General features: G+C 35.0%; 1 protein-coding gene across 5 annotated transcripts in view; it reads right to left on the bottom strand.

Moving 5' to 3' along the window:
* The window catches only part of BMPR1B (bone morphogenetic protein receptor type 1B), a 368,296-nt gene that overhangs the window by 140,003 nt on the left and 211,188 nt on the right, over positions 1-17,105 (bottom strand). For 3 of the 5 annotated variants that reach the window (XM_033106685.1, XM_033106683.1, XM_033106684.1), the window contains one exon: positions 10,293-10,387. The exons of the other annotated variants lie outside the window; for them this stretch is intronic. The gene's annotated coding sequence lies outside the window, so the exon portion shown is untranslated. The remainder of the gene's footprint in view (positions 1-10,292; positions 10,388-17,105) is intronic. 5 annotated transcript variants of the gene reach the window in all.

The following is a 17,105-nucleotide window of genomic DNA, read 5'->3' as shown; positions in this document are numbered from 1 at the left end:
CATACAAGGTGTGATCAAAAGATACAGTGATGATTTAAATTTAAAACAAATTTAATACAGTAAAAGACACATTGCCATTAAACCCCTTAAAATACTCTCCTTCACTTCGAACACACTTATTCCATCGTTCTTGCCACTTTCTGAAGCAGTTCTGGAAGTCCTCTTTCATGAGTGTCTTTACTTCACCCTCCATCGCGACAATGCTGTGTCATACATGGCTTATGGTACAGCAATTTCTGTCAAATAAAAACATTATGGTGTGTCCTCATTCACTTTATTCACCAGATCTGGCACCGTGCGACTTGTGGCTCTTCCCCAAAGTCAAAAAATCGATTCAGGACATCGAGGCAGCCATGATAGCACAACTAAAGACACTCATGAAAGAGGACTTCCAGAACTGCTTCAGAAAGTGGCAAGAACGATGGGATAAGTGTGTTCCAAGTGAGGGGGATTAATGGCAATGTGTCTTTACTGCAATAAATTTGTTTTATTTAAACATTCACCATATATTTTGTTCACACTTCGTACATTATACAGCAGAATTTTTAGAGTCAGAAAGAACTGGGTTCCAATCCTAAATGTCCTACATTCCAAGCTGTGTGATCTTAGGCATGATTATTTAACCTCCCTGAATTCCCATTTTCTCATCTTTAAAATCAGGATACTAAAAACCACCTCACAAGATCACTGTAAGGGTTAAATGAGATTGTTGTCATATATACAAATATCCATGGTGTGATGCTGACTAAGTTACTATTAATTATAAAATGAGAGAATAAGTAACTTTAGGGAAGTTGTGAAAGATACTAATTGGACTTTAACATTTTATGATACAGGTTTCTCTTACTTCCAGGCATTCATTATTTCTGTTAAAATTGGGAAAATTTTCTTTAAATTATACCAAAAAAAAAAATAGTTTTCTGATATAATTGGGCAACAGATGGAAGACAGAGGATAAAGGAACTGTTGAAATTAAAAAAATCAATAACAACTTGTATGATATATAACTGGCTGCGATGTAACAGACATTTATGAACAAGATAAAAAGAAAGTAACCAGGAAACAAGGGAGGGAGATGAGAAAGAAGAGAGAGGAGGTAAAGGAAGATGGTACAGGGTTGAGGGTTGGGGAAGTAAAAGGTAAATAAAGACTTGATAGCTTGCATGGCTCCTGAACGGATAGGTGATTCTCTGCAGGCCACCAGGTGACCCCAGGTCAACCTGTTTGTTGAACTGCCCAACATGTAGAAATGAACAGCCTTACAGTAAGTGTGAGATAGAAACATAAAGGACAATTGGCTCATCTTTGTGTTTTACATGCTGTACGATGGTTGTAAACCAGTGTTTGATCTGAAGTATGCTTTAAGTCTCCAAAAGCATCAATTAATACCACTGACAATATACAGTTAAAAAACAGAAACATATATATGTATATATAACAGAAAATATTTTATTAAAATCTAACCAAAATTTTTTAAAAAATGATTCTCAACCTCTGAGCAAGCTACATTCAGTGTGGATTATTAAGAAATTGAAATCATGTTAGCAAAATATCACATTTCTTTTCCATTAGAGGGAACATGCAGTATAAGAACAGCTTCAAATTGACCACAAAACCAACTCCCCTAGTTAAGAACACATGGTTTCAGTAGAAGTACTTTAAGCTCACAATGTGCTTTGGAAGCTGTACCAATCTACTTTAGACTGGAAAAGTACAAGAAAAAAAAAATTCATTCTAAATAACTATCTATTTCTACCAACAATAATTTGAAAGGATTACAAGTGGAATATTAATGAGTAACTCAAAAGACTATACTCATTGTATGTTGGCTAAAACAAATAACCCCCCAAAAATTACACATTCAAAGAACTATGAGTTGCTTCAGTAGAACAGTGTGTGCTAGGTCACCATGCTTTCCTTCTCTATTATTGTGAAGTTCAATTTTCCAACAAGTCTCTGACAATAAACACAGAAATAAATTTCAAGGTCAGTAAGCTAAACTACAACTGTAATGATATATTCACTTGGTAATGAAGTTAAAACTGGTATAAAGAGAAATGAAAAAGAGAAGGACTCTTAAGTGAAGTAAATTTTACATATAGAAAAGAAACAAACATTTGCCTGGGGAATTAATGTATGAAATATATGGAATTATGTTCCAACTATGCACTCTGCAGTTCTAATCATCTATATAGTAAAGTAGGAAACTAGAAAAATGTTTGAAAAAAGGAGGAATAATATGAATAATCTATTTACAATTCTTAAGACTGTTAATTAGTACAGATACTGACTAATGTATACTTTTCCAAGTAATAATGTAAGAAAAATCTGTTTATTAACTAAAATATATAGTTTGCTTTCAAATGTTCCAAGGCAGGACTATAAAACAAAACCCCAGTGAACCATAGGATAAATCTTACCACAGATATACCAACGTATCAACAAAGGGCAGAGTGACCCAAGAATACAAAAATCCTGTATTATCATTAAGCGAAATTGTTTGCCTTGAGTCAAAGAGAAAACACAACAAATTACTTCATGGTGGGCAAATATACAATAATCATGATTGCAAATGATGTCTTGTATAAACTTTTATGTATATATGTGTTCCCCCCCACACACACAAAAACAAAAACTGTATTGATGAGACATGTCCACTCATAGCAGATTAAGCTCTCCTCTTTCACATCATTCCAGGTAACCATTAGTGTATAAATACTGAGTTCTAATGATATCAACATATCTAGAATTTTCTTTCCTCCTTTAAATACCAAACAACTGTGAATCTCTCAACTGAGGAGCTTAATTTAGAAATGATAGTGAAGGATGCCAGTTAAGTAGACTCATTTTTCCCCTGAATGAAACTTGTAGTTACAGAAACAGGGACCCAAATGGGAACACTCACTCCCTGCTGAACTGGCAGCTCCTTGCCAATTTTCCTGCTGAAGTCATGAGCAGGTATGTGAGGGAGAGAGTAGTACTGTGTGTTAAGCACATGAGGGAGAACCAAAGTGTAAGTACACTTGGAATGGAAGAAAATGATAACACTAACAGAGGTGCTAAAAATTGAAGCAGTTAAAAGATTTTTTTTAGCTGTTTCCAAACTGATTTAAAGTATAGGATTATTTCTGCCCATCTTCAGATTCTGATCTCTTCAGTGCAAACCCCAAATAATAAAAGATTCCCCATATCACTGATTTCACTGACTGCCCTCTATACTTTGGAAGTTATTGTTCCTGAGCTCATTTTTTTTCACAGATGGACCTAATTTGGGAAGGATCTTGCCATCTGACCTGTATGGACTTGTAACTATTATCACTTAGGGCAAAAAGTTAATTTCTCTATTTGGCAATGCTTTCTTAAAAGATGGACTTTGGCCAGATATGAGTTTAATTCATGACCTTATCAGTTATTAGCTATGTGAGGTTGATGAAGCTACTTTAAATTTTGGGGTCTCGGTTTCTTTCTCCTGAAAAGGGAAATCAGAATAAGTCAGTCAGAGGTCTGTACAAGGATTAAATGAAATCATATAAAGTCTTGGTAGAATGCCAGCTATATATCTAGAAACTCTTGATAAATGTGGCTATTATTAATGCATAATTTCTTACGCACTCGGAATCATATTCTTATTAGGTCTGCTTTAACATAAGTAATATATGCAGCCTCCTGTCTACAGTAATTTCAAGGAGCATGCCAAGTTAAATCCAACAACACTCTAATATGTTCCAAAGCTTACATTTCATTTAACAAGGAACATGAACTTTTATTTCGTAGGGATAAAATTTTAAATGCAATATAACTTGAGAGGTAACACAAAGATTTAAACTTGTACCATAGGAATACAAGATAAAGGTAACTACACAATAAAAGTGGGGGATGGGGAATAGTAATTCAGGAAAAGTACTGAAGTACTTGTCTAATAAATTCTTTGTGAATCATAGCATTGACAGTTAAATAAATTAAACCATAAAATGTGGAAAAATATTTTCCGTATTTCTGGATAGAAAATAGTTTTCTACGTTTCAAAGGAGATGGACAAAGTATTGATTAGATTTAATAAAGATATCTCAAAACATACTTATGTTTCAAAACATATAAAACTTAAAATGTTATCAAGTTTATAGACCTGAAACTAATTTAAAAACTAAAAAGAAAAAGACATCAAGGAAAGAAGAGAGAAGTCAAAACTTGGGACAGAAAAACGTGAATAGAGCTTTCATTCTAATTACTTTCCATCTAGGATGAGTTATGCATTAAAAACATATGCAGGGTAAACTCATAAACAAATACAAGTCAAAAGAAAAAGTAATTAAGTTTGTGAAAACAGTTGCAAATAATAAAACTTTAAAAAATTAAGATTCTTTGATTTAGAAAAAACTCTTCTAAACCAATAAGAGAAATACAGCTCTGAAAAAGGAATAAGTACATAAATAGATCAATGATAAAGAATAAAATATTAATAACTAATAATCCCATCAGATTCAAGTTCATTAGTAATTAAAAATATAAATTAAATACAGTATCTCTTTCCTCTATTATATTAGGAAAGATTTAAATATAAAACTCAGCAGGGAAGAGTTTGAAAAGATATATGATATGTACAAGTATGTGAAGGGCAAAATAACAATCCAGTGGAAAATGTTTACTACTGGGCAATCAGACTTTTTTCATTGATTGGGGAGATGAATAGAGATGGTCACTTTGATTCCGATATAAGGAAGGAGGAAACAGGAACGTACAGAAATCATAGGCTGAGAATAACTTTCAGCTATTAGCTCAAAAACTCTTTCATCGTTAGGTATACAAGTGATTTTTTCCCAGCGACCTTAATATTAATGAGAATGGAAGGAATCAAGAGCTCCAATTGTGGGGGGAGTTTCTTAGCAGAAATAAAGGAATCAAGTCTTACTAGAAGATGACATGTACAAAACAAGCTTGTTTTAACTATTTACATTTTTAAAGAATCCTAGATAAAAGTCAGTGTAATCTGGAAAATCACATTTGGTTCTTTGATTTTCGTTTTAATCACGTTTTCTAACCATTAATTAGAAGAAGGAATCTTTTTAAAAACAAAATTATAAAATAAAATATAATCATATATTCTCTATTAGAATCCCTTAGATATAATCAAAGTATAAAATGCGTTTTTGCAGTTTTTATCACTTGCTTCAATATTATCTGCCATGATCTATTGAAAAGGAGAATAGTTATGGGACATAAATCTGACTATACTGCTACAGAGAATGGGGGAAATCAGGAAAGCCAGAAAGAATATCCGTCATTTAAAAAAAATATGTAAATAAGTGTGCGTGTGCATGTGCGTGCGTGTGTGTGTGTGTGTGTGTGTGTGTTAACTATAGTTATGAGTAGAAAAGTACTTCATCCCAGTTTCGGGCAATTATTATTAGCTTTAACTTTCAGGAGTCATGAAATAATGCAAAGGAATCAAATACAATACAAACACAGTGATATGACAAATCAAGCTTTACATGCAATATGCAGAATAAAAATACAGCAATTACAAACAGATAAGAAAAGCCACAGTGATAAAATATAACAATAACTATTTCTTTTTTAATCAAAATCTTATTAAATTAAATTTGTGGTATACACAATGGTATATACAATGTGGTATATACAATGGAATACTACTTTGCCCTAAGAAACGATGAAATACTGCCCTTTGCAACAACATGGATGGATCTTGAGATGATTATGCTAAGCGAAATAAGTCAGACAGAAAAAGTCGAAAACCATATGATTTCACTCATGTGGGATATAAAAGTGAAAACAACAAAGGAGCAAGACAAACAAATAAAGAAATAAAACTTAAAATCTTAGCTAGCTACTTTAAAAGCTGGCATTTAGCGAGTTACATTACCTCTTTATACCACATTTGCCCACATCTATAACATGAAACAGCTGAATGAAAAGAGCTTTAAGGTTCCACTTAATTACAGAAGTGGAACCTTAAAGCTCTTTTTCCTCTAATGTTCTATGAATTCCATGCCATGCAATTACAGAAAAACTTGGATTGGAAATCTAAGCTGCTAACAATAGTAACAATAAGACTTCCTTTTTCTGTCAAAAGCCTTTATGCCTCATCCTAAAACCACCTAGTTCTTTGACCTCTTCTTGGTGGTGGTGTTGGTGGTAGTGTTTTTTATGGTTTTTGTTTTTTTGCTTTTGTTTGTTTTTACAATAATCTTTTAATACTGAGACAACTTTGGGTTTCTCTCACCCCGGCTGATAGGAACTAGGTACATTTCTATGTCCATGACCAAAGGCAATCCGCCTCTTCCAGTTTTATAATATTTACATTATTTGATATGACAGTGAGATATATAAAATGTATGCTTATAATTCTTTGGTAAGGTACCATCTCCATACCTCTTTAACTACCAGATAGTGACGTAGGCGATATAGATCTGAAGAGAAATTCTAAATTAAATTATGATCCATTCCAAGCAAATTAAAAGGCTACCAAATTTTCCTATGAAAATACCAATCTTGTTTTCATTCCTAAAACAGATTACAATTCAAGGTTAAACAAACAAGTCCTAGTCAATGTCTGGAAGAGGTTTATAAGGCTTCAACAGAGTGGAAACTTCTGGTAGCATACACTAAGAAGTAAAAATAATCCAAGTAAAAGTTGTGAATTACCCTACATTGTGCATGAAACTTTACATATCTTCCTGGTTTACAAAATATTTCATATTCAAAGTATTCTATGTATGGTGGGGAAATAAAATACAATTAAGGAAAAAATAAATTTTATTTTTATTGAATATCATAACTAAAAAAAAACAGCTGCTATTTCTCAACTACTTTTTTAAAAAAATTAACATCCTTTTCTTTCAGCATTCTATTTTGAGGAGCAAATTCTTCTGACTGCAATGGAATATCTCCTTTCAGGATCGAGAATTTTTAAGCCATGGCTTTCTATTAATTTCTATAAAATCCCTATCTCTACAATAGTAAATAAAATTAGGTTGCTTACCTTTATCAGTAACAGCAGGCGCCATTCCACTCTGTAATTCTATAAGATAAATGAGGATAGACCTAATCTCTCCTGAAATTCTTTGTGGGCCTTTTGGAAGGTGTAACACTGTCTGCAGTTTGCCAGGGCATCATTTGACTCATCACAATAGTCCATGTGGGAGCAGTAACTAGCAGATTGTTTGACAGATTTCATCAAATTAATTAAAAAATATTTTGGAGCTGTATATTCTGAATTTGTATATGCTAATCAATATAATTATGAATGTTTGTTATTCAAACAATTTTATGAGTTCAAGAAATGTCTGTCTTGGATAAACGCACATGGATAAACATACATACACACAGATTACTATGATTGGTGGTAAAAAGAGAAACAAAATCATTTTTTTAAAAAGAAAAAAGTATTGTTATTGTCTCAAAAGCATTCACCATCTACTAGAGGGGCTTTCCTTTAATTAATGAAAGTTTTAAAACACAGTAAATAAAAAGTCTGTAAAGAAAAGTGGGTTTAAGTTAAATATGATAAATTTTTTCTTCAGTCCAAGTTCTTGAGTATCTGTTATATGATAGGTCTTGGAGGAACAAAAAAAAAAATTTAAAACCTGGCTACAAGTAGCTTACAGTCTCATGTGGAAAAATAAGCACAAAACATATCTTCAGATTTGCAAAGTGCTGAGACAGAAGTCTATACAGAGGCCACCACAGAAGCTGACAGAGAACCAGCAGAGATCCAGGGAAGGGGTACCTTCACTGAGGCTGAGAGGCAAAGACCAGAAAGAGGGTTTTCAAGCTCAAGGGAGCAACATGAACAATTCCAGAAAGTAAGCAATATGGATTGTTTTGAGAAATACGAGATGTTCAGTATTGCTGGAGCATAAAACAGGGAAAAGAGGAATCTTTCATGGGTGAGCAAGAGAGATGTGGAAAACAGCCCAGAAGGAATAGCAGAAGATGAATATAGAAAAAAAGTAGCAGCTAGATCAAGAAGAGACTCATTGTACCCAGAAGCCTGACCTTTATCCAGCTAGATAGAGAGCCAGGGATGGAAGCGTTTTTGACAGGAAAGCGAAGTGTTCATGGGGGTGGGGGCTGATCCCTCTAAGTGCAGTACTGTATAACAGATGGATGGACTGGCAGTAGAGCAAAAGGACTAGGAGCAGTGAGATCCATTCAGAGGTTAATATTAATATTTCAAACCAAATTCCCTAATCTTTCTTTAATAGATAGTTAACACGATACAAAAGGTCCCATATTCATTTTTATGATATGTTATTTACAAATATGATAAATACCCAATGTCAGATCGGCATTAAAGCCAAAAATAGTATTGAGAAGGCATGTCAAGTTTTAAAATGCTCAACAAGCCTGCAATCAAAATACATCCCATTTTAGACATTGTCAACCAATATCCCAGTTTTCTATTTCTTCTCTTGCTTAACGGGACAACTTTCTTTAGTTTCTTTGTATTGTAATGATTTTATTCAGTCTGTTTTCTGTGCCAAATTTTCACAGGGTACAACAGAAACCAGATACCAGAAGGAACAAAAATAAAACAAATAAAAAGGCGTAAGAGAGCAATATCATGTATTTATGCAACATATAACGTGAATAAATAAAAGATATTGAATAAGAACTGAAATTACAATCATGACCATGAGCTATTACCCAGAGGTAGTAGCAAAGAAAAGTTTAATAGAGAAATGGCCACTCTAGAACAACTGGTGGCATTTTCAAAATAAACATATTGTTGTCAAAAATCTAAATCAAATCCATAAATAAACTGGTAGGCAGAGCTTGAACAAATATAAAGACAAGGCTTGATTCAGAGGCTAAAACTAGCCTTAAATGAATGTAAAAATAGAGTTTAAATTTAGATACCAGATTAGCCTTTAAAGCATTTGTGAATAAAATAGATTTTAAAATATTTTGCATTATTTTAAAAATTATACATGATTTTAAGAAGTGATACTCTACAATTATTGGTGTAATTTTAAGATATTTATTTTACATTTAGACCTGTTCCACCTGCTGTTTTGGAAGTGGTTTATCCCATTGAGAATGAGTTGGTTCCTGCATATCAGTCCTAATACTGTGCCAGAGTATTAGCTTCTCCTTATATCTCTGTTGGCCTACAGTTTAAACTCTGCAGCTACTTTAAGATTATTTTTGTTTTTAATTTAAATATGTAGTACAGAAAACCTCTGGAACTATAATCCACTATAATCTGTAACCTAACCTAAAAATGTTTAGATATCATGCTAATGTTTCTCTTGCACAATTAAAAAACGAACAACAATTGGGAAACTTTCACTGTGCCAGTGGGTTAAGTCTTGAACAACGCCATACTTCCAGTGAGGCAACATATTTACTTTCCAAGTTACGTATAATACATATAAGACATATACGTTTATACATTTCATGGGTTTTCTGAATCAGAAAATACATAGAAAACAATTTTTCTGTCCCCTTCAACACCTCTTTTATTGTTCATCTGGGATACACAAAGCAATGATGATAAATGAACACGTTACAGCACTATGAACATACCGAGAAACATGTAAAGGTGCTGCACGTGACAAAAGGAAAAAAACAACCTAAGAATGTGTAGCCAGAGATGTTAATTTAATGTTTTTAGTAGAGAATCACATTTTGTAAGGAACCAATCTCACAAGTCACTTGGACAAACTGAGAAACTCCCCTAAATGCTGAGTCTCTTGCACCTTGGATTAAGAAAACTGTTCCTACTTTTCATCACTCTCGGTTCTCTCCATTCCCCAAAGCAGTCATTATTTCACTTCAGTGCACTGCCAAATGGACACTGGCTTTCTTTTACAAAGACCCCATGTTGCTTGCACATTGTGACAAGCTCTATTACATCTTCACATGTTCATCTGAAGTTCCCCCCATTCCATTTCTAGACCACAGACTCCTGTAAACTTATACAACTTCACGTTTTAGCACGGATACAAAAGCAACCAGAAATTTACCAATAGGAAGCCTTCCAGTGTGACAGAAGGAAGAAACAGAAGTTTGCTGATAGGACACAACATGAAATTAGTGCCGAGAGCCATTCCCACTGCCCACGTTGTTTAAGTATACTATGAAAGAATACAGCATTCTTCACCACAGTACACAAAACGACACTGCCACCAAGAACATTCTTAAACAGCAGGACACCCTCCCTTATTAGCTCTAACATGCCACACAGCCCAGTGCTTACTGATGCAGGGCAGCCAACAGGGAGATGGAGTTTACGAGTAAAAGCGAGACTGAACTGGCTAATGACTTACCTTCTCACTTATGGCAGGCTTGCTCGTCTAACTTTTTGTTTCCTCTCTTGTCATAGCTCAGCGGCAAATGGTTATGATTCAGCAGGAGTTTGAACCTGACAGTTAAAAAGAATGTTTTTTAAGGAAAAAAAAAATGGAAATTCAAGTTCCCCTCCACAGCAGTCTTTCTTTCCTTGCCCTCTGTGTGCGTGTTTCTCTCTCGTTTTCTCTCTCTGCAAGGCAAGCTACGTAGTGGTCTATAAATATTGACCCTGACACTTGCTCAGGGCTTTACTTGCTCATGGCACAGGTCTGTGTTACTGAACACCGTGGTAATACTCCGGCAAAGTTCTCAGCTGCTCAGACAAAGCTGTGGATTGGCTCACTACCCAGCAACCCTGTGCCTGCCTGGAAATACCATTTTGCTGCCAGCTTTACAGATGCTATGGGCCTTTCCTGAGGCCCAAATCAGGCACAGAAGGGCAATTATGAGGTTTGTCTGAAAAAATACAGTTTTCCTCAAGCAGGTGGAAAGAAGCGGGGGCTGGGTAAAGTGGAAGACAAGAAAGGAAATACTGCCTTTGTTTGGCCAAACAACATAATCTCAAACCCCTTACAAAAGTCATACCTCAATATTCAGTCAAGCTTTATAAAACTGAATTACGACATACTGTGAATGACCAAAAGGCGCAGGAAAGCATTTTTGTAATTGTTTTCGATACTGCTTCTCATTGAATAAGGCTGTAGTGACTGAGTAATTAATTGGCCACAAAGAAATGTTTCGACAAAAATAAGTTCATTTCCAGAACAATAGAAATATACTAGAAAGTATGTTAATCAGATTAAATTATGAATTTAATGAAAAAGCTAAAATTTAATCTGAAAATTATATGAATCAATGTATTATATTAACAACTACTAGCTTTTCAAAGGTCAGGACAATATGAATTATTTTATTTTACTTTTTTTTTTGGTTAAGGATAAAATCTACGCCATGATGCTAGATGGTTTGCGATGATAGGAACAAGGTCACCTTGACATACATACACCACCTACAATGCCCACAGTATGAATGATCAGAAGATAAATCAAGTCTTCTTGCCAAGAATAACCATATGTTCGATTTATTGAAATTTTCTCCCTTAATCAAATCAATGGTAAAGGAAACTATAAATAATCTGGTCACAAACTCATTTCACAGATGAGAAAATGAACCCCCAGGCTCGTGAACTTACCCATGGTCACATGGCAAGTTTGCAGCAGAGCCAAAACTAGAGTCCTTGCCTCACTGCTCACAGAGCTATGCTCCTGCTATTACAAGAGTGGTTCTCAAATTCTTTTTAGGTTCGAAATCCTATCTTCATGTGAAATCTTACTGAAAACCTTACCAGTAAGCCAGAAAAATAACTAGCATAAAACAAAAATAGACTTTTGCAGTTTGACTCCCCCAAAAAACTTATGCACAAGAATTAACTTTCTGAGAACCGAAATCCACCTTGCATTGTTTCATTCAATAATTAATATTTGCCCAATAAATTAACATATTACTAGGAGAGGTATATACTAGGTGCTGAGGAGACAAAGATAAAACATAGTTCTACTCTCAGAGATCTTACAGTCCAATTTCAGAGGGAAAAAAAGCTATTTACAAAATAATGTGTTCCTGTGATGATGAAGACTATATCGGGGGTAGCGGGGGAGCAAAGGAAAAATGACATCTGAGCCAATATGAAGGGAAGGTATGATAGGTAATTCCTCAGTCAAGACTTCTGCATCTTAAAGAATGAGTAGAAGGCAGTGAGGCAAGGAAAGGAAAGACGATAAAGACAAAGAGGCAGGGAAAAGCATGATATAGGACTTTAGACAGCTCTGGCTGGAGCAAAGAATGTGAAGCAGGAAATAGTTTTAAAAAATTTTTTAAAAGAACGTGCTTCACTTACTCATCCTCCCCCACCCAAACCCTGGCAATCACTGACGTTTTTACTCTCTCTCTAGTTTTGCCTTGTTCAGAACGTCATACAGTTGGAATCACACATTATATAGCCTTTTCAGACTAGTTTCTTCAGTTCACAATTGAATGGATAGTTTTCATAGAGTAAAAGGTCCAAAATCTCTGCTACATAAACTCTTTATTAATATCGATCTGGCTAAGAGAAATGCTTTACTCACAATAACCTTTCTTTTACTTCAAAAAAGAAAGGCACACTCCCATCTATCCTAAATCTTACTATGGTATATTGCCCCAGGGTCATAGAAAATTTAACAATTTTAAAATTTCAACTAATGTCTTAAATTTTTGTTGCAGAGAGGTATGATAGGGTGAACAGTTAAAGACTTTTAACTATAAAATATACTGCTTAAAAATTCTATGAGGAAGTGAGATGGAAATAAAGGTCAAGAAAATAAAATAGTAATGCAAAATTTTCAGCTTTTAATAGAAGTCTACTGATTATTATTTAAGTGGATAACAGTTTTATCAAGTTACTATGGATTCCAATTCCATTGAGTATTCTTAAAATAGTTGATATAAGTTTTGTTTTAAGACGTCAATATTGCCAATGATATGGAAATTAAATTCTTTGCAAACACATATTTTACCACAGGTGAAAACCTGTAGATGTTAACTTGGTAATGTGTGAGTGGTTACATAATTTTCCAAAATTCTTTTAAGGGTCTGTAAATAAAAACAGCTGAAGACTGCTAGCCTACTATATAAAACCCCAGTTTTTAACCTGGTATATAAAACTTTTCATCACCTTTCTCCTTCAAAGGAGATTTTAAGGTGGTGAAACTATCCTATGTGATACTTCAATGGTAGATACATGACATTATGCATTTAGCAAAACCCTAGAACTGTACAACAAAAAGAGAAGCCCTAATGAAGACTACAGACTTTAGATAAATCTCTTTCCTTGTCTTCCTGGAACATGTGTGCTAGAGAGAGTATTATTACTTATTGAGCAATTAGCCACCATCTAACAGTGGCTTTAGAAATATTATCTCTAACACTAAAAAACAACACTGACAGATGGGTATGCCTTTTTTAAGAAAAAGAAAATGAGGATAAGAGTTATGAAGTGGCTTGTCCGAAATCATACAACTAATACACAGTGGATTTGAAATTCAGCCCAAATCTGACAGAACTGCAATACCACCTGCTGCCTTTAAGTTAGTCATTTAAATAACATGTAGAAGCTGCCCAGGCCAGGCAAGGAAGTGGACGCAGCAGTGCCCTCAGAAAGTTAGAAAGGAATGAAAGAGTTTTATCCTGCATTTCTTCGAGGAACTGTTTAGAATTTTAATACTGAGTATTAAAAGGTAGCAAAAAGAAAAGACTAACAAATTAATCAATGGAAACCAGTGGACAAAATTAAAATAACTAACTTGCCCTATTCAGAAGAACTTACAGGGTTTTATCTTCACTGCGAAGGGAAAGGAACACATGAAGAGTCAAAGGTGTGAAGACTAAATATTGTCAGTGTTAGTTCTTCCCAACTTTATCTATAGATTCAGTGCAATCCCCCAAAAAAATCTCAGGAAGTTATTTTTGTGTATATGGACAAACCTACACTAAAGTTTATCTAAAGAAGCAAAAAATCCCAGAATAGCCAACACAATATTGAAGGAGAAGAACAAAATTGGGGGGATCACACCACCAATATCAAGACTCAGTATAAAGCTACAGTCATCAGGATAGTGTGGTACTGGAAAAACAAGAGACAGACGAACGGAAGAGACTAGAGAGCCCAGAAATAGACTTACATAAATGTAGTCAACTGATCTTTGACAAAGGAGCGAAGGCAATATAATGAAGCAAAGATAATCTTTTTAACAAATGGTGCGGGAAGAACTGGATATCTATATGCAAAATAATGAGTCAAGAAAAAGATCTGATGTCTTTCACAAAAATTAACTCAAAATGGATCGCAGACCTAAATGTAAAGTGCAAAACTATAAAACTGCTAGAAGGTAACATAGGACAAAACCTAGATGACTTTGGGCATGGCAGTGACCTTTTAGATACAACACCAAAGGCATATCCATGAAAGAAATAGTTAAAAAGAACTTCTGCACTGCAGAAGACAATGTCAAGATAATGAGAGGACAAGCCACAGACTAGGAGAAAATATTTGCAAAAGATACATCTGATAAAGGACTGTTATCCAAAATTTGCAAAGAACTCCTAAATCTCAACAATAAGAAAACAAACAAACTGGGGCAGCTGGTTGCTCAATGGTTAGAGTACAGTGCTTATAACACCAGGGTCACTGGTTCGATTCCCACATGGGCCAGTGAGCTGTGCCCTCCACAACTAGATTGAAAACAACAACTTGACCTGGAGCTGAGCTGCGCCCTCCACAACTAGATTGAAAACAATGACTTGACGTGGTTTTAAAAGAAAAAGAAAACAAATAAACCAATTTTTAAAATGTGCCAAGACATTAACAGACACCAGAGAAGATATTCAGATGGCAAATACGCATATGAAAAGATGCTACACATCATATGTCATCAGGGAAATGCAAATGAAAGCAACAATGAGATACCAGTACACACTCATTGGAATGGCCAAAATCTGGAACACTGACAACACCAAATGCTGGTGAGGATGCAGAAAAATAGAAACGTTCATTCATTGCTAGTGGGAATACAAAATGGTACAGCCACTTTGGAAGACAGCTAAGCAGTTTCTTACAAAATTAAACATATCCTTACCATGTGAGCCTACAATCACATATCTTCCCAAAGGAGTTGAAAACTTCTGTCCATGCAAGAACCTACACATGGATGTCTATAGATGCTTTACTCATAATTGCCAAAACCCGGAAGCAACCAACATGCCCTTCAGTAGGTGAGAAGATGAATAAACTGTGGTTCATTCATATAATGAAACATTATTCAGTGATAAGAAGTAGTGAACTATCAAGCCATGAAAACATGGAGGAAACTTAAATGCATATTACCAAGTGAAAGAAGCCAATCTGAAAAGGCTATATACTACATTAATTCCATCTATTTGACATTCTGGAAAAGGCAAAACTATGGAAATGGTAAAAACATTAGCATTTGAAGGGGGACGGATAAATAGGCAGAGCACAGAGGGTTTTCAAGGCAGTGAAAATACTCCACATGACACTATAATAATAGACACATATCATTACACGTGTCCAAATCCATAGAATGTATACTACCAAGCGTGAACCCTCAACTATGAACTTTGGGTAATAATGATGTGTAAATGTAGTTTCATCAATTGTAAGAATGTACCACTCTGGTGGGGAACAGTGATAATGAAGAAGGTTATACATGTATGACCGCAGAGAATGTATGGGAAATGTCTCTACTTTTCTCTCAATTTTGCTGTTAAACTGCTCTAAAAAAAAATTAAGTCTTTAAGAATTCAATGATGGTTCCTCCTTCAGGTAGCTGGGTCTTTACCAACACAGAGGTTATAGAAAGAGGGAACAACTTTGCAACAGGAACAGGAAAACGGATTTGGTGTTCAAACATGATGAACTTGAGGTATCTGTGTTACATCCAAGTGAATACGTTCATTAAGCATTTAAATATACTGATCCATGATACAACAGAGATGAAGACTGTATCAGCTCAGTAGCCTTCTATTCTTGTTTTGGGGCTAGAAACCTTTTCACCATTTGGTCTATTCTCAACACAGAAACCTAAGTAGTCACTTAAAGAAACATCACTCACATGATATTCACCTCCTATTCAAAACCCTGCCGGTGTCCCCATTTTGCTCAGAGTAAAAGCTCAACTTCTTATAATAATCCATAAAGCCCTACATGATCTGCCCTCTTATTATATCTCTGACAGCATCAACTACAGCCCCCCACATTTTCTCAGGTCCAGCCCACTTGTCCTGCTCTTATTCTTAAAATGTGCCTGACAGGTGTGCCCTTATGCCCTTGAATTTGCTGTTCCCACACTGGTACGCTCTCTTGCAAACAGCTTCCTGGCTAACTCCTCCACTTCCTTCAAATCTGCGTTCAAATGGCACCTTCTCAGTGAAGCCGACCGCTACAATACCATTTAAAATCACAAATTTCCTTCTTTATCATTTGATCGTTAATGCTTGTCTCTCCCAATGGAAGTTCAAGGAGAGCATAGATTTCATGTGCCTAACCTGAGCTTTGCATATAATAAATATACAATAATATGTGCTATGTATAAAGAGAGATCTGTGAGCCATATACCAGCATGGTGGTATATGCAGCAGGTGGTGCCTGAAGTCATGAGGTCTCTCAGCGATAGCATAATGAGAAGTAACCCACACCCAACATTTAAAAGGTGGGTTAAGGAAGAGAAGCCCACAAAGACTGTAAACCAACTATAAATGTTAGTAGGAGAAGGATGAGAAAAGGAGTGAATGAGGATGGAGTATTCAGGAGGGAGTGGTCAGCATGCCAAATGCCACAGAAGGATCAAATCTGACAGGGATTGAAAACAGCTCATTATACAACATTCAGAAAGCACTGTCATACTAAGTATCTCTGAATTGTACATTTTAAGAGGGTGAATCTATGGTATGTGAATTATATTTCAGCAAAGAAAGAGAGCGTTGGTGGCTGAGTTGTTTCCACTGGAAGTGAGTGGTAAGCAAGTGAAGTGAGATATGGAATAAAATCTCTCTTTCAAAGTTTGCCCATGAAGAAAAGAAAACAACAGAGGTAACAATTTAAAACAACAAGCAAACAAAACAGCAACTCATTAAAGTGAGTGTTCTGAAGCCAAACTGCCATTTTTGTCTGTCTCAAGTTACCTAAGTTAACCTTAGTTTCCTTATCAATAAAATGGGTTTAATATTAGTACCTA

The sequence above is a fragment of the Rhinolophus ferrumequinum genome, chromosome 5 (genome assembly GCF_004115265.2).
Source record: "Rhinolophus ferrumequinum isolate MPI-CBG mRhiFer1 chromosome 5, mRhiFer1_v1.p, whole genome shotgun sequence".
Lineage (NCBI taxonomy): Eukaryota > Metazoa > Chordata > Mammalia > Chiroptera > Rhinolophidae > Rhinolophus > Rhinolophus ferrumequinum.
Note: the sequence above shows the minus strand (reverse complement) of the source record. Positions and strands in the feature narration are given on the sequence as shown.